At 37.3% G+C, this 25143-nt stretch overlaps 1 pseudogene; it reads left to right on the forward strand.

Moving 5' to 3' along the window:
* The first annotated feature begins 11379 nt into the window (after window positions 1–11379).
* Window positions 11380–12737, forward strand: LOC121039541 (small nuclear ribonucleoprotein-associated protein B-like; annotated as a pseudogene).
* The last annotated feature ends 12406 nt before the right edge of the window (window positions 12738–25143 follow it).

Below are 25143 nucleotides of genomic sequence, written 5' to 3' on the forward strand. Positions count from 1 at the left end.
ACACTAGAGTGCAACCAAATACATTAACACTGTCACTTTAAAACAAAGTGGATATTTTTCAAGCTTCGGCTGATTATCTCAGGTATGCTTGTGAGAACATGAAAGAAGGTTTACATTAATGTAATTAATGTAAAATAACATTCTACCAAAAATTTTTACTTGGACATAATATTATCACATAGTACCCATGCTTATAACCATACAAACCAAAAACTGTTATCTTCCACAGTAATAACTGGGCTTACACTGCAGATGGAGAAATAGCTTTTGTACTTTCTCAGATATTCCAGGAAAAAAATTACTCCTTAAAAAGGGAGACATCCAGAAAAAAAATGGCTTAGAGACTTCTAACTGCAGTTTTAAGAAACAGCCAGTTATTTGACAAGTTTTTATTGAGCTGCTCTACTGAGCCCTCTACCAGGTTGGGAGCTATATAGAGGAAGGAGAAACCATGATCCCCGCTTTCAAAGAGCCTACAGTTTTGGGTGAACAAAATCCTAAACCATGATATCTATGATGTCTAGTCAGAAAGAGTAAGAGGCGGCTAACACACTGGAAATCCTGGTCAAACTGTGCTTCAGAAAATAGGAGATGAACCAAATGAAGAGTCGATTAATTCCCTAGGAGTCCACTGGTGAGGAATCCACTGGCATCACCTCAGAATTAGTATTTATTAGACAAATTTCTGCATCTTGCATGCCCTCCTTAATTTAAAGGAAGCAGCACGATAATGGTAGGCATCTTTACATTCTGGAGGCAATTCATTGCACACCTAGTGTCAGTTGCATTGACACTAAAAGCTGTCAGCTTGAGTAGAGCCTGGAGCAAAAAGAGCCCTATAGCAGATTCAAACTGTGCTGGAAGCATATTTTCCACTTAGGCTATACAACAGGGCAGAATCTATGGACTCAGATGTGGCAGGGCTATTGAGATACAGTGTTAAGTTTATGTCAGGCTCCATTAAGATAATTACAGTGCAGATTGTTAGGTTGTGCAGGGTTCTGCAATAAGCCTACTCCATCTGCAGCAGTGAATCAGGTGCCTTTTGAAAAACAAATCCTGGCATGCTCCCGACCCTGATAACATGGCAATGGAACATTAATTCAACACGTGACCACACTATCCATTTGAGCTGGATTATGTTGACATGCCGAGTCATAAATATGGATATTGTAAGCAGTAGTCAATTAAAAGAATACATGAGTAGATAACCCAGACCCCATTTCACCCCATAGAGTTGTACCAGCACCCCACATTGAGGTCCTATTTACAGGCATGTGTGTGGGAGTGTTCTATAGGTGCAGCTGAAAAAGAAGAAAAAGCTCTGAGCTTGGATTTCAGATAGTTCAAGTTAGTATATGGATGTAAGCTGAAAATGAATGGCAGCTGAATTATAGCCACATGCAGGGGTGACTTTGAGAGACAATGAAAGGGAAAATATTCCCAATGGATGACCTTTAAATGGTGCACCTGGCATCCACTTTGTGTGGAAAGAAAAGTAGGCAGAGATGGAAACTATATATAGATTCCTGGAAAGTGACCAGAAGCCTGGCCAGCTGGCCAGGAACCTGGAAGGAAAACACTGGAATATTGGACACAAAGAGTTCTGAAGTGGAAACATATGGGTGTACATATGGTAATGGACAGAATGTCCCTCCAGAATGCAGTACACAAACTACAGCTAAAAGCTCTAGGTGGTTGTCTCTGTAGAAGAAAGACTATGTGGGCCTAGGAATCAAACGTTGACGTGTTAAGTAGTCCCACTCACCATGTTTCCCAATGACTTACTGGGGGAATTTGTGCTTTCATCCACCTCTCTGGGTTTTGTAGAATTAGAGGTCCTGACTCCTATGGTGGGGTGAACACCTGCCAAAAAAAAAAACAAAAAAAACAAAAAAACACAGTGAGGGTTTTTTTGAACCATAAGCTATGGCTGTCCTTCCAGCATTTTGAACTTCTCTTGTCTGGAAACCAGCAAGCAAGAAAAGACTTCAATATCTTGGAAGAGATAATTTGCCTTGATCATGAAGAGGAGGTAGGGCTGCTTTTACTAAGTGGGAAAGAATGTGTAAAATTCCATTGATCCACTTGGTTATCTCTTCGGACTCCCTTGCCCATTATAACTGAAAGGACAACGCCTAAAAAGTAAGTAGTTTCCAAGGGCTGAGATCCTTCAAGAATGACAGTTTGGGTCATACCACCAGGTAAGCCAACATGACATACAGATAAAAGCTAAGGGTGAGGAGGATTTATAATGGACAGTGGTGGAAGGAGACAGTGAGTACTTGCATAGGCCCCAAAACCAACCTCAAAGGCAGAGTCTGAAGTTAGTTCACTAAGCCCTCTCTTCTAAGTTCCCCCTCAAGAAGATAGACCCATGTGGAGCTGCTCCATGTACATGTATGGAGAAGTGGAATTATAATTTGTAAGGTTTAGACTATGGCAGCCATGGAGTTGGGCCCCTCAAGTCTCTTTTCAAGAGAGCATTTGTTATAAACAGTGTAGTTAACCTCCAGACATAGCATCTTCCATATCCCTTCTGCTGCAGACCAAAAATTGTCTTCAGCCAGAAAGCTAGGGTAAGTGTAGAATTCACTTTATACATTCCCCCTCTTGCAGTGACCAGTCTTGCACTGCCTGCTGTCAAAGTCTGAAAAATAGCTCTCATATTTTGTCCAGTATTTTAGCTGTTTTACATGGGAGAATAATTTCCATACCAATTAATCCTACTTGGTTGGAAACAGAAAGCCACTGAGATCTTAACGCCATGTTTAATAACAGCTTCATCAGAAATCGCAGTATGTCTAAATGCATTCAAATTATAGTAAGAATGAAATTCCCAAGTGTTAACTCTACTTTGGTTGCTTTGATTCAGAGGATCATGCATATAATCTCTAAAACATTTCTTATCCATAAATCTATACTTAGATGAACATTAGGATAATTTGAACACACCATGTCGCTTTATTATTGAAAATTATTTGAATAAATCCTGCTGTTAAAGTAATACCTGATAATACCCACAGCTAAAAAAATCACAGAAATGCTGGAAATTACAAACATACAACTTTTTCAGAAAACTACCTAATTCAAATTGATATACAAGTCAACCAAATATCAGCTCCCGAAAATTTTTAAATGGATCATAATGGCACACAATGGAGATTAAATGCAGCCCTAAGAAATTGCAATGTCATTAGATCATTTAACGATCATATAGCAGAGAAATTGATTTGGAAGGAAATCTAAAGATCACCAACCTAATTTCTCTATCTTATTTTTATTTATCAATGTTTTCAGGTTTTCTTGTTTTGACTTTGTAAGTATTGATTTTTTTAAGAGAGAAAGAGGGTGCATGCGTACATGCAAGAAGGGGAGGGACAGAGAAAGAGGGAAAGAGAGAATCTCAGGCAGATTCCATGCCCAGCACAGAGCACCAAGCCAGACCCAATCTCATGACGATGAAATTATGACCTGAACTGAAAAAAAGAATCAGATGCTTAACCAACTGAGCTACCCAGGCACCCTGTAAAGTCCATTTTGAATTTTAACTGAAATTAATATTTAAACATTCTTACACTAACCCATGATCGGACTTGTCAACACAGATAAAAGCAGAAAGCTCAGTTCACTGTGGCTCATTTTACTCAATCTATTTCTTGTAGTGCTGTTGGAATTGTTTGAGCCACTAAATATTAAAAATTAGCTAAGGTAATCAGCTGATTAATCTAGTGATAAAGTGGTATATTTGTGCAAAGTTTATAAAGTCGACATGTAAGCTTCTTGGGTTTAATATTAAATTGTGCTTTATTTTATCAGTTTCTATGATTCCATTATTAACTTGATCAAGTAGGTAACATTGTGATCTTACTATAATTTTTAATTAAAATGAACTTCAATTAATTCAAAATGGATTTTACTTTAATGTCAGAAGATTCCAATGCCAATTTTAAAAATAACATACGGGGGCACCTGGGTGGCGCAGTTGGTTAAGCGTCCGACTTCAGCCAGGTCACGATCTCGCGGTCCGGGAGTTCGAGCCCCGCGTCAGGCTCTGGGCTGATGGCTCAGAGCCTGGAGCCTGTTTCCGATTCTGTGTCTCCCTCTCTCTCTGCCCCTCCCCCGTTCATGCTCTGTCTCTCTCTGTCCCAAAAATAAATAAACGTTGAAAAAAAAAATTTAAAAATAACATACAATTGTTATTTATGTAAATTCTCAAATCTCTTTGGTTGCATAGTTGTAATTTGGATTCCTTCCATCCATGTTTTATAATAGTGAGATTATCTCATAGTAATATATAAAACAAGTTTCTTTGTAAGAAACAAATATCAAATATGTTAAAAAGAAAAACAATTCTGTCAATACATTAAAATATGCTCTAATATTCCCTCCAAAATTAGCATATTTATCATAACCTGCCTATATTTTGCTATCTTATTTCTTTACAAACATCAGTTTTCATATACAAAACATGAAAATAATGTTTGACATAAAAAATTCAAGAGTGGGTTTTTGCAGTATCTTTTGGTTGATGAACTATTTATGATCGCACTATTTTTTTTTAAATGTTCACTTATTTATGTTTGAGAGAGAGCAAGGGAGTGTGAGCAGGGGAGGGGCAGAGAGAGAGAGAGAGAGAGAGAGAGAGAATCCCAAGCAGGCTCTGCACTGCCAGCATGGAGCCCGATGTGGGGCTCAAAACTCATGAACCACGAGATTATGACCTGAGCTGAAATCAAGAGTCAGACACTTAACCAAATGAACCACTGAGACACCCTAAACCAAATATATCCAAAAGAGAAAAAATTTATACACACAAAGCATCTCAATAAATACTGATAAGAAATTTTTAAATAAATGGATGTTTGGCAATATTCAGCATTCACTCATTTAAAAATATCTTGGTTAAGTTAAAATATAAGCTATGTACTGAATATGATAATACATCATCTCAAAGCAAAATTCAACCCTATGTGTATACTAAAATTAAAAAAGACCCTCCCACTAATGTAAAAAAGACTCGAGTATCTATTTTCATGTTTCTAACTGTATTTAGAAACACTGTCTCTTAGGGGCGACTGGGTGGTTCAGTCGGTTGAGCATCGAACTTCAGTTCACATCATGATCTCACAGTTTGTGAGTTCAAGCCCCGCATTGGGCTCTGTGCTGACAGCTCAGAGCCTGGAGCCTGCTTCGGATTCTGTGTCTCCTTCTCTCTCTGCACCCCCCCTCCACTCACACTCTGTCTCTCTCTCCTTCAAAAATAAAGAAACATTAAAAAAATGTTTTAAATAAAAAAAAGAGAAATACTGTCTCTTCAATATTACAAGAAAAATAGATTTTGAAAAATATTTTCACAAGATATGATTATTATCTAAAGAAGTAAGTATACACACATAATAAGAAAACTTTAAGTTTTTAAGGTAGTCATTTGTTAAATACCTAAACAAAAATCCATGCCATTTTCTATATATCCATGTCATAATTTTGAAAACACGTTGACAACAAACTCATGGTAAAAATGGAATGGGACTTTGGAGTTATCGAGGAATTTAAAATTTTTGAAGGTGCAAAACAGATGAAAATTTATTTCACAAATGAAATAAAGTGAGTTGAGGAAGCCAGAGATATATGAATACATATCGAAGTGCTGAACTGAAATTTGGATTCCATCTGCCTACAAGAATATTTATGAGGCTGACAACTCAGAACGAGGAGAGTGAGAAAGTTGCAGGTAACCAGTTTCCAATGGGCCCTCCCTATGTGCTGCACAACCCAGGAATCCAGACCGACAGGCAGCCTAATGTTGATCCCCACAAAGCACAGACACATACTAGAGAACTAGAGAGGATTACAGGCTGAAGGTTCATTTTTGAGAAAAAGTTTCTAGAAGCCTATGAGGTGATGAGCTGTCTCCCCTCATTTCTGTAACACATATTGTTCTACCCTATACCACGGTGGTATACGCACCCGAATCCTGTAAACTGGCAGCAGAGCCTAATTGTGTGAAGTCTGGGGAAAACCAATCTGGTCAAATTTGGGCAGGAGAGTCTGGGCTGTGAACAGGCGACCGGCCACACATGAAAGGATGCACATTTCCCAGGATGTTATCAGAGTAGCAACTGACACCACAGTCACAAATTCTTTGTCAAAGAAGAAATTTCCTTGACACAGTAGACCAAAGTTTATGAAGTTATAAATTTGCAATTCTTAGAGAAATTTTTAACAGGCAAATCCTGCTTTTTAGTAACTTTGTTCCAAGTAACCTTACTAAATAATGCTTATTATGAAATTAAATTTATTAAAAATTAAGTCAAATGACTGAACATAATTTATTACATTGGTAATATGGATGCGACTGTGGAAAAGGACATTAGGTAAAAACTAAGGAAATATAAATAAAATATGGACTTTAGTCAATAATAATATTGGTTCATTAATTATAACACATTTATCATACAAATGTAAGTATTGTTATGGGAACTTTCTACGCTACCCTCAAATAATTTTCCATAAATCTAAAACTGTTCTTAAAAAATGCAGTTTATAAGAAAATTATAACCAAAACTTTGGTATGATTAAATTATGAATTGGGTTTACCCATGGGTATGCCTTAGGGCAAATTCACACTCAGTTCATCATTTTTCTTTTTTGTGTGTGAAACCTATCAATTTATTTCATGTTAAAGTGTAGCAAAATCTCTCTCTCTCTCTCTCTCTCTCACACACACACACACACACACACACACACACACACACACACACCCCTACGCACCCCACTAAAAAGTAATCTAGCACATGGCTAGAAGAATATTAAAAGAAGAAAAGACTTTTCCAATCTGGTATCTGATTGATAGTATTTACTGGGCCTTTGCAGTGTTCCAAGCACAATTCTAAAAGTTTGGTTCTGTTTTATGTTAGCAATTCACTGTACCAATTAAAATCCCTATGAGGATGTCCATCCTTTGTTACAATGTAGAAAGTTGCAAGGGCCTGTTGCTTTCACCCTAGCAATAAGAGTAAGATATGCTACAACGTCACAGGTTTTTTTTTCCATTTACAGCCCTGATGATACAAAGAAATATATACAGATTCCAAACAGCAAAGAGTCTTCTCTAGAAGGAAAGAAACATGAATGTTTTTATTTCTGCCAGAGCTGTAGAAATACGCCATAGAAATCTTCACATAGAAGTTAACTGGTCGAATGTAGAGTGTGCTTTTAGTGGCTGCTATATGTATTAGATTCCTTGAGGAGCCCCAGCAATTGAGTAAATCTGCAGACACACATGCAGCCTCTTTCCCTTGGACTGTCCTGGAATATGCTGCAGGCTGGTAGAAAGACACGAAAGCTGAGAAAGAGTGCACTGAAATCCAAAGTGCAAGCCAGCAGCCCACTGAAAAAAGAGAAGCAGAAGAACTGAGGAAGAGGCCTGTATGTGCTCCAGGTCTTAACCAAATGCACTTCCCTCAGTGGTCCCTGAAGCCTGGAAGCAGGGCATAGAGCAGAAAATAAACTCCCTAAGTTCAGAAAACTGAGAGTAGAATGGAAAAATTAAAGAGCCCCTAGCTAGAAATATTTTAGAAAAAATAAAACTGTCTTTATTAGCAGATGACATGATTGTGAGAAAAATCCTGAGCAATCTACAAGAGGCTACAGTAAATAAATTTAGTAAGGTGTCAGGATACAAGTTCAATGTACAAAAATCAATTGTATTCTTACATACTAACAACAGTTGAAAAATAAAAATTTTTAAATCCATCTCATAATAGTTTGAAAATTACTTAGAAATGAACTGAACAAAAGACATGAAAGACATGCATTAGAAAAAATTATGGACATTGTGTAGGAACCAAGGGCAGGCTGCCCCAAAATGTGCCACATTGGCATATTGATTAAATAAGAAACAACCCATGCAAAACCACCCAAGCTCCTCTGTCTCCCTGAAAGCAGGAAGCAGGTCTCCCATATGAAAAATATCCTCCCTATACTGCGAAGTAAAAAGACATCCTTATCACCAGAGATAGAGACTTTAAAGCTGAGAAAATTGTAAACACAAAATTTATTTTATCACCTGCTACCTCAGCCCAAATTCTGCTTAGAATTCCTTACTCATTAAAGGTCCTAAACATCTGATTTACTTATCCTAGAAATTCTCACAGATTCATGGTCTCTTTATCCAAAATGTATAAAAACTGCCTGCCTTGGTTATTTCCTTGGGTCCAATTATCGGGCCACTGTGCACACATAATAAAACTTGATGTTTTTTTCTCCTCTTAACCTGTCTCATGTAAATTTAATTCTTAGTCCAACTGAAAGACCTTGAGGGTAAAAGAAGAATTCTCTCCCCACAACAGGCAGAGAGAAATGAAAATAAAACCCAAATAAATAGAGATATATTGTTGTCCCTGAATTAGAGATACTGTATAAGTAATCTCATCAGTTCTTTCCAAACTGATTATAGATTCGTTATAATCTCAGCCGTGATTTCAGTAGGCTTCTAATAGAATTTGGCAAAATAATTTTAAATGTTATAAAGAAATACAAAGAATATGGAGTAGGTGATAACAGTTTTGAAAAACAAGAGTTTTAGGCTATACCTACATGACTATACTACTTGATTTCAATACTATCAATTCCCTATGGTATTAGCCTTAGGATAGACATATAGATGAAAAGGAAAGAATAGTAAATCCATTGTAGACCACAACTGAAAAAATCAGGTAATTTTTCAAAATAGACTTATTTAGAACACTTTCAAATTTAAAGAAACACTGAGAAGATAGGGGCACCTGGGCGGTTCAGTCAGTTAAGCATTTCATTCTTGATTTTGGCTCAGGTCCCGATTTCACAGTTTCATGGGTTTGAACTCCATGTCAGATTCTGTGCTGACCCTGAAGAACCTGCTTGGGATTCTCACACTCTCTCTGCCCTCCCCTGCTCACATTCTCTCTGTCTCTCTCAAAATAAATACATTTAAAAAAAAAAAATAGAGAAGATAGTATGTGAGTTCCCATATAACCCACATCCAATTATTCCTACTATTAACATCTAACATTAGTATGCTATATTTTTTATAATAAATCAATATTCATACATAATTAATCTCCATACTTTACTCACATTTCTTTAGTTTTTATCTAACATCCTTTTCCTGTTGAGAGTCCCATTCATAATATCACATTACATTTAGTTGCCATATCTCCATAGGCTCCTCTTAGCTGTGATAGTTTCTCCACTTTCCTTGCTTTTGATGATCTTAATAGATTTGAAGGCTACTGGTTAGGTATTTTGTAGGATGCCTTCTATCGAGACTTGTCTGATGTCCTTCTAATCATTAGACTGGAGTTATGGTTTTTTGAAAGGAAGACCACAGTGGGTAAGTACCATTTTCATCATTATATCAAGCCTACCTAATACTAAGATGACTTACTCTTGATATTAACATTAACCACCTGGTTGAGGCAGTGTTTGCCAGATCTCTCTACTACAGGCTTGTTCTTTTTCTCTTTCCCATATTGTACTTTTAGGAAGGAAGTCACTATGTATGGCCTACACATAAAGGGTGGGATGTCAGGTACCATCTCCTTAAGAGAAAACATTTACTTATGCACAGATTTGCCTCTTCCCCATTTCATTCCTTTATGAATCATTTATTTATAGCAGAATAGTTAATTTATACTTTGGGTTATAATCCAGTACTACTTTACTGTTTTTTTTCTCAGATTGCTCTAGCTCTGGCCATCAGGAACTCTTTTGTTTGGCTCTCATATACCTTTGACATACGTTTCTCAATAAGGGCTTTGAGAACTTCCTGACTTGCAGATACTCTAGGGTACTCCAGTTCATCTTGTATATTTCCTGCCCCAGTTTTAGAATGAGACTTTTCTCTAAGAAGCCCCGGTTTCTTTTATTGGAGAATATTAGAAACCAAGTTCTGAGTTGTTATTGGCACCTCAGGCTTTTCCAGTTGACAGTGATAGGAAACACACGTATGTCTACTAACATATACATGATATACATAAAAAATACATATACACACAAACCCTAAAATGCTCTACATATGTGCTTGTATGTATAGTATACATATTCTATACACACATAAGTATTTCTATGTGTAACCAGCTGTGTCTGTATTAGGTAGGATGGAAGTCTTAAGCCACTGATATAAAGCCTACTCTAGGGGCGCCTGGGTGGCACAGTCGGTTAAGCGTCCGACTTCAGCCAGGTCACGATCTCGCGGTCCGTGAGTTCGAGCCCGGCGTCGGGCTCTGGGCTGATGGCTCAGAGCCTGGAGCCTGCTTCCGATTCTGTGTCTCTCTCTCTCTCTGCCCCTCCCCCATTCATGCTCTGTCTCTCTCTGTCCCAAAAATAAATAAACGTTGAAAAAAAATTAAAAAAAATAAATAAATAAAAGGAAATCCGATAAGGCAACAAAATAAATAATTGAGGCTCACAAAACTCAAGTAATAGAAAATAAATGAGACTTTAAGATAAGTACGCTTAAAATTCACAGGAGATCAACATGGAATATTAAAACTATGTCTGTTAGAAACAGATGAAAATGTTGGATAAATGAGATAAAAAAAAAATAAACATAGTAACGTGGCCTGGCAGGAGCTCAACTGTGGCTTTACTGGAGTGTTAGTACAGAAGCAGAAAGTAAGGAATTTGGCTTCTGGAAGGTGAAAAGAACCAAAATATCACAGCAAGAAATGGTGGAACAGACACAGGAGGAAGCCAGAAGCGAGGCAAGCCCACAATATGTTAAAAGGTAAAAATTCTCCCCAAATCTCTATGATACTGACAGGGGCTAGACAGGCAGACAGCACACAGTCGGCCTCTTAGGAACTGAGCCAAACCACCTGCTGTTTCCATGAGCACCTCTGTCAGAGCCCCAAATCCCTACAGGGCTGGTAATGCCAAGCCATAATTATTCAGCCTTGTTGTGCACTGTAAAGAGGGATTTACTAATCAATATCCCAGTAGGATCTTTAACATTTTTAGATAATTTTTCCAGCAGCAATAAGTTAGTAATGTCAACAAATAAAGACAAATGACCAGATGGCAGGTACACAAGGCTTCCTGGACTACCATTCATTGGGGGAAAAACTCAGGAAGTCAGGATCAGTAGCAGGCTTGTGTGGCCCCCATTGCCCACCACAAGATTGGCAGGTGCAGAGCAACCTGGCAAAACCAGTCTTCAGACTCCAGCAGGGGGATCCTGATGCTTGGGCCATGGCGCTTCAAGATAGCTCATTAACAAAACTCTAATCATTACTCTGGTGTTCTCATGCATTGTGATAGAACATCAATACAACGTAAGAGAATGTTCCTTCTGACATCTCCAGCCTATCCAGGTGTGATGAGGGTCTGGTGTCCATGCCTAACAGTTACTGGTATTCAGTGATAGAAGCAGGTTGCAGGATTTACCGTATCAGTGTTCATGGCTGGGTATGAGCTATCTTCCTTCCTTGGCACTAACAGGGAGCCCAAGTTTCATGGTTAGCTGGAGTTTGTGGCCCTAAACAGCTGGTGGGAAAAGTAACCTACAGCGGCAAGGTGGAGTCATCTCCGGAGATGCCTGACGGTCTGTTCTGAGGAGCAGCCAACAGTGCAAGCCAGGGAGCCAGCCAGGGACTGCCTACACTGGAGACAGACCACAGAAAAGCACAGGATGTACCAGAGGTGGAAGTCCAAGTCAAACACAGAAGGACAGCCTCACTAAGCAACCAAGAGGGTCAGCTTTACCCAAGGGGATCTCAGCAGCAAGTACCCATGGCAAGTTTCCAGCCAGAACTGAGACAAGCATTTTCATCTGAGACAGCAAGAGATGGTTACAGTCATATTGGAACATCTAGGTAGCTGATTTCCACATGAAACACCAGGTTCTATCAACTGTTTGAAGCTTCTGTCCCAACTTGCACTGGTTGTGGTAGTGCCTGCATCATACCTTTATCTGTAGTCTTCACTAAGCTGTAGGTATTAAGGATCCTGAAATCGACATTGGATTTGGTGCTGTTTTGGAACACCAACTACGACTGTGGGAAAGTGAGTTGCAGCAGCACATTGACCATAGAATGAGATGTATCCTGCAAGATGGCCAAATCTTCATTGGCACCTTTAAGGCTTTTGACAAGCATATGAACCTGATCCTCTGTGATTGTGAGGAATTCAGGAAGATAAAGCCAAAGAATGTGAAGCATCTGGAGCGTGAAGAAAAGCGGATCTTGGGTTTGGTGTTGCTGTGTGGGGAGAATTTGGTTTCCATGACTGTGGAAGGACCACCCCCCCCCACAAAGGTACCCAAATGCCCAAAGACATTTCTCAGGTACCATTGCTGGAGTTGCAGGAGGCCCTGAGGTTGGAAGAAGATCTGGCAGAGGAATGCCAGCTGGTGTTCCATTTCCCCGGGCTCCTGCTGGATTAGCAGGGCCTGTCCGAGGGGTTGGGGGCCTTCCACAGGGAAGAGGCACTGTAGCAGCTACTCTTGTTGCTACTACTGGCAGCATTGTTGGAGCCCCAGCTCAGTATCCACCAGGATGGGGGACACCACCCATTTCTTTGGTCAAGCAATACCACCTCCAGACATGATGGTTCCTCCACCTGATATGAGACCCACCCATGGGCCCACCAACAAGCTTCCCTCTGCTCGAGGGATGCCAGTAGGCATGCCCTCTCCAGGAATGAGACCCCTATCTCCCCAGGAATGCATCCATGAAGACTCTAGGATACTTTGATCCTTCTTAAGTTACTTTTTTCCCCTGCCATGTGTCTTGTGAAACTCTGTAGAGTGTTTGTGAGCTTTTGTTTCCTATTTGCTGCATTAATACTAGCTAATAAATGTACAGATGCACAGAGCAATTAAACTGCAAAAAATAAGGTAACCTGTAGTGTTAGAAGTCAGGACAAGTTGTTCTTGGAACACTATTGATATGTGAGCATATGAGGATATGAGGGAGCTTCTGGAATGCTGCTAAAATTCTCTTTCTTGATCTGGATGCTAGTTACACAGGTGAGCTTAACCTTATGATAAGCTGTCGAAATGTGTACTTATAATTTGTACATCTTTAGATGCATATTATTTTTCAACATAAAATTTAACATTAAAAAAGAAATAGCTCGACCACATCTAGGTGAGATAAAGTACAAAGCAAGGGACAAACACTTTCACCAAGATCAACTGGGGGAAAAGAGAGTAACTGCAGTGGATTGTAGCAAATCAGATATGTTAAAATTGGTGAGTTTGCAGTATTTATTTTTTAAAGGTAAATAGTCCTATGGACCAGGAAGATTTAATTATTTTAAATTTGTAGGCACCTAATAAAATTTCTTCTAAATAAATGAGGAAACAAAATCTATGAAAACTGATAAAAACAAAATTGACAAAAGTGAAGGGAGAAATAGATCTGTACTTAAAGTGGTTATATTTTGAGGCGCCTGGGTGGCGCAGTCGGTTAAGCGTCCGACTTCAGCCAGGTCACGATCTCGCGGTCCGTGAGTTCGAGCCCCGCGTCAGGCTCTGGGCTGATGGCTCAGAGCCTGGAGCCTGTTTCCGATTCTGTGTCTCCCTCTCTCTCTGCCCCTCCCCTGTACATGCTCTGTCTCTCTCTGTCCCAAAAATAAATAAATGTTGGAAAAAAAAAATTTAAAAAAAATAAAAAGTGGTTATATTTTAATAAACCATTTTTAGTTATTGATGGAATAGGCTTAAAAGATAAGATTTTGTAAATATGAATTAACAAATATGTTATGAATTAATATACTGAATCATAATACAATGTTACATATATATATCACATCAATAACTGCAGTATATACATTCTTTTCAACCATAAAAGGAACTTTTTCTAAAAATTGACCTTGAATAGGACATAAAGCAAAGTAACAAATTTAAAAGGATGAAATCACTCAATGCATGCTTTCTGAACATAATGCAATTTTACTAAAATTCAGTAATGCAAATATACCTAGATGATAGCCATGCGTTTGAATTAAGAAAATTCTTAACGGAAATTAAGAGAAAATATTTTACCTTATAATGTAAGGAAAACAACATATATCAAAACTAATCTGCACTGTGTCAACATGAATGAGTCTTATACACCTAACGTGGGAAAGAAGCAATGTGCAACAATGCATACCCCATGATCCCATTTTGAAAATTCAAAAATGTGTACTAACAAGAAGTTTGTAGAGAAAACAAATATGTAATTAATATTCAAATAATTTTGAAAAGGTCAACAGAACATAATTTCTTATAAGAAATGCCTTAAAACTGAAGTTGTTTTATTAGTAACTAATAAAATAACAGCCCAAATTGTTCTACAGACAAATTTGACTAAAAAATCAAGAAACTCTTAACTCCAAATTTTAAAAAATTGTTTTTAATGTTTATTTATTTTTGAGAGAGACAGAGAGACAGAGACAGAGTGCAAGCAGGGGAGGGGCAGAGAGAGGAGACACAGAATCCGAAGCAGGCTCCAGGCCCTGAGCTGTCAGCACAGAGCCTGACCCGGGACTCAAACCCACAAACCGGGAGATGATGACCTGAGCCAAAGTCGGACGCTTAACTGACTAAGCCATCCAGGTGCCCCTTAACTCCAAACTTAACACTCTTTTATGGAATACAAAAAAGAAACATTACTCAATTCTCATAATATACTGCTATAACCATAAATGATAGCATAAGTGGTACAAGATAATCAAGCTACAAGCCAGTCTCATTCATAGTCTTAGACCTATCTAAGTAAAATATTTAAAAACTGAAGCCAGCAACATATAAAAGAGATAATACATCATAGCAATTTGTGTTTTTATAAGGACTATAAATTTGAATTATCAAACAGAAGTAGAAAGGTCATAATCATGTCAAAACTGGCAAATCCCATTTAATAAAATTCAACATTAATAAGCACAACTATTTATACACTTAGACAAGAAGAAAGCTCTCTACAAGATCAAGGGTGTTCACAAAAAACTGCCATAAACACTGTATTCAATAGTAAAAATCGGTATCAGCAAGGATCCAACTTTTAATTCTATTACTATACTGGAGATCCTAGCCAACTTAGTAAGATTAGAAAAAGGAATTAAAGGGGCACCTGGTGGCTCAGTTGGTTAAGCGCCGACTTAGGCTAAGGTCATGATCTCATGGTTCATGGGCTCAAGCCCCCCCATCAGTCTCTGTGCTGACACTCAGAGCCTGGAGCCTGCTTCGGAGTCTGTGTGTGTCTCTCTCTCTGCCCCTCCCCAACTCATGCTCACTCTCTATCTCAAAAATAAACACTAATTTTTTTTAAAGAGAAATTAAAGAGCATAAAAATAATTCAAGAAATAAACGTCACAATCTACAGATGACATAACAAAGAAAACAAAAAAATTTACAAAAAATATATTGGAATAGGAGAGTTTACCAACGTTGCTAGATACAAACTCAGTCAATAACTAGAGAGTAACTGCATGCATTAGCAGAAAGGAAAGGATAAAGATCCCACATTTGTACTTTCTGTATTTGTACTGAGTCTATCTTCTTCTTAGACCTCCTTTTCCATAGGGACAAGGGCTCAATGTAAGAGCAGCCCTAATCTTTGAAGGATAATTAATCCATTTGGACACCAGGTGATCTGGACTTGGATGCAACTGTTATTTGGGTGTTGCCTGGGAAAGTGAATTGCCTGCAACAGGGCAAGAAAGTATTTCCTAATACAGAGGGAAAGAAAAGGTCTTATAGAGAATTCTGCTTAAGTCCAGTCCCTCCAGGTTGAAGAAGGGTAAGCGTCCTAGGGCCCAAGTCAGTTTGTTGTCCTTTCATTCTTCTGCCGTCTTACTGACTCAAATGCTCACTTTATGCCTCATGGGACAGTGGTCATCTTGTAATAATGAGGATGAAAGCAATACTGTCACAACGAGCAAACATGAAGTTAAGAGAGTCTGGTCCTCAATGAAACCACTGAGCCACTATCACTGCCCTAGACGGTCTCCCTCCAGGCTCCTTATTGCAAATACATCCTTTCATTTTTTTAGCTACTGCAGTATAATCTTAGCATGTAGCAGAACTTAAAACTAATGTGTACAATTGTCTATATATAAAATCAAAGACATTCAAGGGACCAAATATTAGAGCAAGAGTATCTGTTAAGAGCTCTGAATACAAGATCAACGTAGGAAACTAAATAGCATTCTTCTATAAAAGTAGCACATATTTAAAATGAAATATAAAAAGTATCCATTGTCAATAGCAAGCAATAAAAATATTGCCCATTTTGTTGGAATAAAATCAAAGTAGAATAAAATCACACAAAAAGGTTTGAAACGTCTACAAAAATATTAACCAAAATTACTGAAGAACAAAAAACATCTTAATAAATGGAGAGAGATACCATGCTTACAGAAGACTCAATATTATAAAACCTAATTCTCTCAAATCAACCTCTGAAATCAGGGCAATTTCAATAAAATGACCAACAAAGCTTTATATGAATTTATAACAGATGATCTTTAAGAAAAAACAAATATAATGTTTATTTATTATTGAGAGACAGAGAAAGACGAGAATGAGCATGGGAGGGGCAGAGAGAGGAGGAAACACAGAATCCAAAGCAGGCTCCAGGCTCTGAGCTGTCAGCACAGAGCTCGACATGGGGCTTGAACTCACAAACTGTGAGATCATGATCTGAGTGGAAGTCGGACGCCTAACTGACTGAGCCACCCAGGCACCCCTATAGCAGATGATCTTAAAACAATTCATATGGAAGCATGAAAAGCCCAATAGAGACAAGAAAAGATTTTTGAAGATGATCAAGCCTAACTATAAATCTATAAATAGTATTTAATAGTATAAAACTATAAATAGTATTTAAAGCAATATTCTTGTACAAATAGACAAAATGATCATTAGAACGGAACAGAGAGCCCAAAAATAAACCTTACCTCACACCAAACACAAATATTAATTTTATACAGCCTAACAACCAGAGAAAAGCAAAACTTTAAAATTGAGGGAAGAAGTTGTAGAATAGATTTATGTCCATCATCAGGATAAAGTATTCTTAGATAATCACAAAAGACCTATATAAAAAGGAAACTATTGACATATTTAACCACATTAAATTTGAAGTTTCTGGAACAAATACTACATAGAAAATGGAAACACAAGCTGCAGAATGTGAGACTATCAGCAGTGCATAAACCTAACAAAGAATTGGTATCCCAAGTGCATATAGGATATCTGCTTATCAATAAGACAAAAAAACAATTTTTAAAGAAAATTTGACAAAGAATATTAAAAGACAGTTCACAGAAGTTAAAAGGTCATTGGCCAATAAAGAAACCAGATTTTCTTTCACATCACAAAGTGTAAAGATAGGTTTCTTAAAATTGATTCAGTAACTCAATGAAATTAGGCACACCAACTCCATTATTAACAAACACAAATCTCCCCTAAAACCCCCAATAGACTTCTGCTTACATCATATTATTCAAAATTCAATATCCTCACCTCCACAAGCTATAAGAAAGGATGCGAAAATGAGTATTTTTCTCAAGGTGGCCATATGTTTCTTCCCCTTAACCAAAAAATACAATTTGTATTCATAAGGAAGAAGATACATGTATTCATAAGTGTTTGCCATAACTAGTAATTTTTATTCAACATGTAACAAATAGCAAAATGTGTAAGGAAATAGTATTAGGAATTTACCTAAATGCATTGCAAAGGGGTAATATCGAATAGCACACAAATTGAGACATATGGAAGGAATTGAGAGGCTCCAATATATATCTGACACTCTAGAAATAGAAATTAGAAAGAAGCAATATATGAAAAAAAAATAGCTTGATAGATTTTTCTGGAAATGAAGAGACACTGGAGGGTTTTTTTGTGTTTGGTTGGTTGGTTGGTTTTGGTTGTTGTTGTTGCTGTTTTAGAGAAGGACACAGAGTAGGAATATTTTTCCCTCTTTCAAATGAGAAGAAATCAGTAGAATACTATTTCTATCTCTGTCCCTTTATTCACTCCACCTCAAAATACCATGACTTATCTATTGAGTATATTTGAGGAAAATCACTAAGCATGTTCAGGTCAGCAACTCTGCTCCCTTGCTATCAGGAGGGACTCTTCATCTGGGGAGGTCCACTTGTCTGGGCCTAAAAGGGAAAATGTGGTCAGTTCTGGAGTTCAGTAATTAGCACACACACTACCAGACTAATCTAAAATTAATTAACCTCCATGTTGGCCTTTACCTATAATAAAGATGACATTTTGGCCTCAATTGTTACTTCGAAACTTGTTCAAAACCCACATGAGATGGAGATCAGCTACTTACTGAGGCTGCTTTAGAAACCTCAAGAGCATCCTTGTATTTAGAGGTTACATTTAGTGCCAAACAAAAACAATTCTCTGACACATAGTAAAATGTAGCACCTCAGTTATAACATCTTAGAAACTATCAGAAAGAAACAAAAGAGACAGAGAAATGATGGTTAAAAGAGTAACTGTTAAACTAACACCAGGAGACAAAATGTAAAAGCAAAAGCAGAGTTAGGAATGCACAGGGCTGATTTTCAGATTATCAAGCATTTCGTGTAATACTGGAGGGTTCACATAGGGCAACCAGAGGAAGAGAAGAGGACTTGGGTAATTGGACCATATTGCCGAGAACTTTGCAGGAAACCATGGCAAAACACAAAAGGCTTTATAAGAATAAGGATTTAACTTGCAGCAAGGAGGAAAATAATCTATGGGAAACAAAAGTCAAGGAGGAAAAGAAGAGATATAGCAATACTGGAATTTGTAGTCTAGAGCTAAATGTATGGAGTGGCGATGTGTTTCCACTATTTTTTTTTTCCTTTCCAACTTTGTGATGCTGTCCATACTATTATTAGGCTATTCTTCACCTACTGCTCTTGAACATGGATACACCAGAGTGGGTATAGTGTTCAAATCTTTCTGAATTTAAAAAAAAAAAAAAAAACCTAGACTCTGAGTGGAATTAAGAAGACATTAAGGCTTAGGCAAAACATTTGAGGTTTAACGAGTGAAACCTAAGTTATCATCACGCCACATTCAAGTTTAGGATAAATTACCCTAGGCTGAAAGGAGGAGAAAACAAGAAATGGACAGTCGATTATAAAAGAATGGTAAAGCCAGACCGTGAAAACCTAGCCTCTTGCATTTGGAATGAGATTGCAGCAGGTGGTTTCATGAGAGTCAGGTGTGCATATCTTCTGATGATACAGGTGTCCACACAAAAAAAGCACCATATATCAGTTTCTTTTACACAAAAGGTATTTTTAAAGAACAATTAAATTTAAGGTGCAAGAAAAATCAACAAAGGAGCCCAGAAGTGGGAAGATGATGAAGAGAATATTTTTATTCACACAATTATCCAGTAAGTTCGTTGTACACCTGGTACAGAGGTCTTGTGAAGTCCTGGGGTGAAAAGCAGTGCAAATAAATATACTATTAAGGTTGAAGACATCTGTGTGAATTCATGTTTAGCTTAATACAGATACAGATTATTATATAGAAAAATATTTATGGTTATATGCAAATATAGGTAGTATCACATATATAGTTCCTTCCTATATTGAAAGATCCTACAAACACCCACACCTAGTGACTATCAGGTCCTTGCTTCTAAAACCATTCCAATAAAGGCAAGGGAAACAAAAGCAAAAAATGAATTATTGGGACCTCATCAAGATAAGAGGCTCTGCACAGTGAAGGAAACAATAGCAAAACTAAAAGGCAACTGACAAAATGGGTGAAGATATTTCCAAATGACATATCAGATAAAGGGTTAATATCCAAAATCTATAAAGACCTTATCAAACTCAAAATCCAAAACAAATAATCCAGTGAAGAAATGGGCAAAAGACATGAACAGACACTTCTCCAAAGAAGACATCCAGATGGTTAACAGACACACGAAAAGATGCTCAACATCATTCATCATCAGGGAAATACACATCAAAATCACAATGAGATACCACCTCACACCAGTCAGGATGGCTAAAATTAACAACTCATGCAACCATAGATGTTGGCGAAGATGTGGACAAAGAGGAACCCTTTTCACTGCTGGTGGGAATGCATACTGGTACAGCCACTCTGGAAAATAGTATGGAGGTTGCTCAAAAAATAAAAAAAATACCCTATGACCCAGCAATTGCACTACTAGGTATTTATCCAAAGGATAAAAAATTTCTGATTCAAAATGGCACATGCACCCCAATGTTTATAGCAGCACTATTGACAATAGCTAAAGTATAGAAAGAGCCCAAATGTCCATCAACTGATGAATGGATAAAGAAGATGTGGTACATATATACAATGGAATATTATTCGGTGATCAAAAAGAACGAAATCTTGCCATTTGCAACAACATGGATAGAACTAGAGTGTATTATGCCAAGCAAAATAAGTCAGTCAGAGAAAGACAAATATATAACTTCACTCATGTGTGGAATTTAAGAAATATAACAGATGAACATATGGGAAGGGAAGAAAAAATAAGATAAAAACAGAGAGGGAGACAAACCATAAGAGACTCTTAAATACAGAGAACAGGGTTGCTGGCAGGGTGTTTGGTTGGGGGGGGGGGAATGGGCTAAATTGGTGAATGACATTAAGGAGAGCACTTGTTCAGATGAGCACTGGGTGTTATATGTAAGTGATGAATCACTAAATTCTATTCCTGGTCATTATTATACTATATGTTAACTTGGACTTAAATTAAAAAATTGTTTCAAAAAAATCTCCAATAAAAAAAGCAATGTTTCTTGTAGAAATGGCTGATTCTACTACTGAGGTGGGAAATATATGAGTCTATGGCATCTTGTAGTCTCAGAAAGTAAGGAAGTCCTAACACACACACCATACACCAAACGGTATATGTCAAAAGAACACAGAAGGCAAGTGAAAGAGCTTCTAAAAGCTAAAGCTGAAATATCTGCGGAACAAAATAAAGTAGAACTGTATTATAACACAAAATGTAAAACAAGTATCCATGAGTCCATACTTATATAAAAGATTGCATAAATAAATGCATGAGGAAGAAGAGGCAAATCTCTAATGCAGAATCCTAAATAATCAATGTACATTCATCATCCTCCAGGAGGTGGATCATAGCTCCCTACTCCTTACTTATGGGCTGTGTACATGGATATCATTCCAGAGAATACAGTATGAAAAGGAGCTGAGGGAACAGTAATTTTATAGTGGCCAAACCTTAAAAGTATTACCTCTACCAAGTGATCAAGGTCAACATTAACCGTGATCATGTACCCTGGATATAATGCAGTAAAAATAACTTTTTTATTTTTATATTCCAACCCAAATTCAGTGTAATCGGTATAATCATGAGGGAAATTCTACAGATGAATCCCAATTGAGGGACATTCTACAAAATAGCCATCATTCCTCAGAAGTGTCAAAATTATCAAAAACTAGGAACTTTGGGAAATTGTCACAGCCAAGAAGAGCTTAATGACAATTAAATGTAACTTACCCTGGATGGGATACCTAAACAAAAAAGGGATCTTAGGTAAAAACTAAGGAAACATGGAAACTCCCTACTCTCTTTACAATTTTCTGTAGATCAAAAACTCTTCTAAAATAAAAAGCATAGAGTACATGCTTAGGACTAAGAAATAAATAGTAATAATAATTATGAGAAAATTTGGAACATTTTCTTGTCAGACGGAGTTCCAGAGAAGTTTAGGATAAAAATTAATCATATAGTATTCAAACGACATAAATTTGCTAGAAAATTATGAGTACTATAAGGTCAAAGGAATAAAAGTATAAATAAGCTTCTGGTGGCTTTAAAGATACAACTAACGTGAATAAAAACTCAATGCACTCACTTGAGAAAAAAAATTCATTTCTTTTTTTAAATAAGTTACCTTTTTAAATTTATTTTTATTTTTTTATATGAGAGAGAGAGAGAGCATGAAAAATAGGGGGAAAGGGGCAGAGGGGGAGAGGGGAGGGAGGGAGGGAGGGAATCCCAAGCAGGCTCCACACTCAGCATGGAGCCTGACATGGGGCTTGATCCAATGACCCTGGGATCAAGACCTGAACCAAAATCAAGAGTCAGACACTCAACCAACTGAGCCACCCAGGCACCCCTATATCTTCATTTCTAACTACATTTCTAATCTTCATTTATAATCCCAAACTATACTGACAGTTATAGTATTTACTACTGAGCACTTGAAAAGTACAATTTAATGGAAGCAAAATCTATACAAACTATGCATGGCAAAACTATGGGTAATCATATTGTTAATATGTGTATTTTTAGTATTTAATGAAAGTGTCAGCAAAGATTATATATCCAAAGTTTAATATGGTATAAAATATATAAAAAGGCCACAGTATCAATATATTTCACTAGACCAAAGGTTAAGAACTTGATTACTTTAACAGAGGCATTGACATTCGTAAAAGGTGTACTAAGTCACAGCCCAAAGACAGTCTCCTCTTTAAAGTGACAGTTCAGGGCAAGGCACATTTAAAAAAACAGACAATATTCTGCCAACCTGAATTACCATCACTGTGTGTGGCCTGGTAACTCAATGTGTCAATAGAGTATAGGTCTGTGTGCTATCCAGAGGCTCGTTTCTAGCTGTAGTCCCCACTGTTTTGAATCATACCATGGGCCTCGTATGAATGGGTGGTCAGATAGAAAGAAGAAAAGATATAGAAGACATATTCCTACACGTTTGCTTTTAACATTATTCTATTTATTTAAAATATCACAGAGTATTGCAAAATAAGTACATCTTTATTATATTCTTATGTTCACTGAATACATCCAATAAAGTTTTTGTCCTTTTTAGTTTGTTTTGAGTTCCCATTATTTTATAAGGACTGTAAGTTCTAGGGGATAAGAAAGTGAATAAAACTGACAAAAATCCTTGTTCTCATGGCTTACATTCATTTGGGGAAACAGACAATAAGCCAGTAAGTAGACACATACAGAAAACATAGGTTAGTGGTAGTAAGTGTTAAGGAGAAAGCCAAAGCAAAGAAAGGGAATGTAGGGGATGGAGTTTTAATTCTGAATTGAATGGTCAAGGAAAGTCTCACTGAGATGGCTAAGTATGAGTAAAGAAATACAGAAGATGAGGGAGCCAGCTAAATGGATATGCATGGAAAAAGGACTCTAGGTATATAAAAATAAAGAGAAAACAGCTAGGCCAATGTGGCTTGAATGGAATGAGCAAGGAGAGAATGATAGAAGGTAAACTCAGAGTGAAGCCAGAACCTATAAATCCTTATAGAGCCATTAAAAAGTTTTGAGTAGAACATGTTTTGACTCACATTTTATACTCTGGCTGCTGAGCCCCGGATAGAGGCTGTTGCAATAATACATAGGAGATGTGATGGAGGATAGAATCAAGATGATAGCAGTGGAAATGGTGATGCATGGTCAGACTCTGGACACTTTGGAAGTTGAATCTACAGGATTTGTTGAAGGATTGGATTTATGGGGGAAAGAGTAGAGTCTAATTGGCCTGAACCACTGGAAGAAATGGATTGCCATAGACTAGATTTTTAAAAAGGACCAAAAACCACATTTGAACAGAACATTAACAAGGAGTTGCTGAGAGCCATTTCCCATTCCCCACCACTAACTGTTGATCTCATTCCAATACCATTATTTGTAGCAGATGACAGGTGTTGTAAGTAAAGGAGACCCCCTAAGCTGATCAAACATTCGGCAATCATGGAATAGTAGGAGAGGTGAATCTGGGAAGATTCAAACTAGAAATTAAAAAGAGAGAGAAAACCCTTAATCAGGAACTCTCATGACAATGGATTTCATGAAGAGGATCTCAGAGGAATTCGCTTCATTTCCTGAGTCAATGAATAACCAAATATTGAAAATTTGAAACTTACCATCAATAATGGCTGGACAACTCTTCATTATGTGAATTGTTATGTTCCCACAGACAATTGCCTGCTCTGAATATAAGTTAATGTGATCTGTCTAGATAAGTTTCACTTTCAAAGTATGTCTGTCAGATTTTGCCATAATTCTACAAGATTTCTACTTCGTATATAAAACCTAATCTGAAATTTATCACTTCATTGCTCGAGATGACAAGAGAAGGAAATCAAAGAAAATAGTAAACAGAGAGATAAAAAGACATGCAACAGAAATCGGCACATTATCAACCAAAAGAGGAGAGTCTTTTAATAAGAAGGAAGTGATCACAGAGAAAGAAGTATGCAAAATATAGTGGGCCAAGCAGTTAGCCATGGAGGACCCAAACTGCCTCCATAGGATAAGTCTTGCTTTAGCCTTCTTTTGCATGACCCACCTCAAGATCTTTGAGGCTTTCGAGACTTGTTATGTACATAGAAATCTGGCGTTTGGGTGTGAAGATGTGGAAAAGGCAGGAGAATAGCATATAGTCCCAATTCTGCTGCTCACTCTTCATATCCTTGAGTATATGACTGCTACTTTCTGGCCTTCAGTTTCCATTAAAAAATATGGTGATAATAATATCCCCTGTGAATAAATGAAATGTTGATGTGAAAGTGTTTGCAGGTCACAAAGAAATGAACATGATATGAAACACAAACATTCCTCATCTCAAAGCCAGTCTTAAGCATCCCTAGCTCTCTAATAGAACACTAAAAGAATGAATGAGTAAATGGAGTTCTGGTCATAATAAAACAAAAGTACTTGAAAAAATTTTTGACAAATTAAATTTTGGTAGGACAAGGATGGATGTTAGTGTAAGAGATATCTGAAGATCACAATCTCATCCAGAAGCCAAGAAGGATAGTCAAAGAAATATGAACTTGAAGAAAGAAAAAAAAAAAGAAATATGAACTTGTAAGCAGAGGGCAGGAATCTGTGTCTTTGTGAACAAAACAGGCAGAATAAAGCAACTCTAATGGCTTTGACCTAGAGATATATTCTAGGTAATAAATAAGGGGCTTACAGTGTTTATCTTTATAGTTAATATCTATCTCAATGTTTTTGATTACGTATTCCCTAAGGCAAACTTTGAGCTAGACATTAAGAGGAAGGTGCATGTAATTCAATATGATTCTAATAATGTCATAAAATAGCCAAGAGACCAGAAGAATTCAAGACTGCAGGTAACGTCAAGGTCTTGGAT

The sequence above is a fragment of the Herpailurus yagouaroundi genome, unplaced genomic scaffold (genome assembly GCF_014898765.1).
Source record: "Herpailurus yagouaroundi ecotype Mexico unplaced genomic scaffold, PumYag 28, whole genome shotgun sequence".
NCBI lineage: Eukaryota > Metazoa > Chordata > Mammalia > Carnivora > Felidae > Herpailurus > Herpailurus yagouaroundi.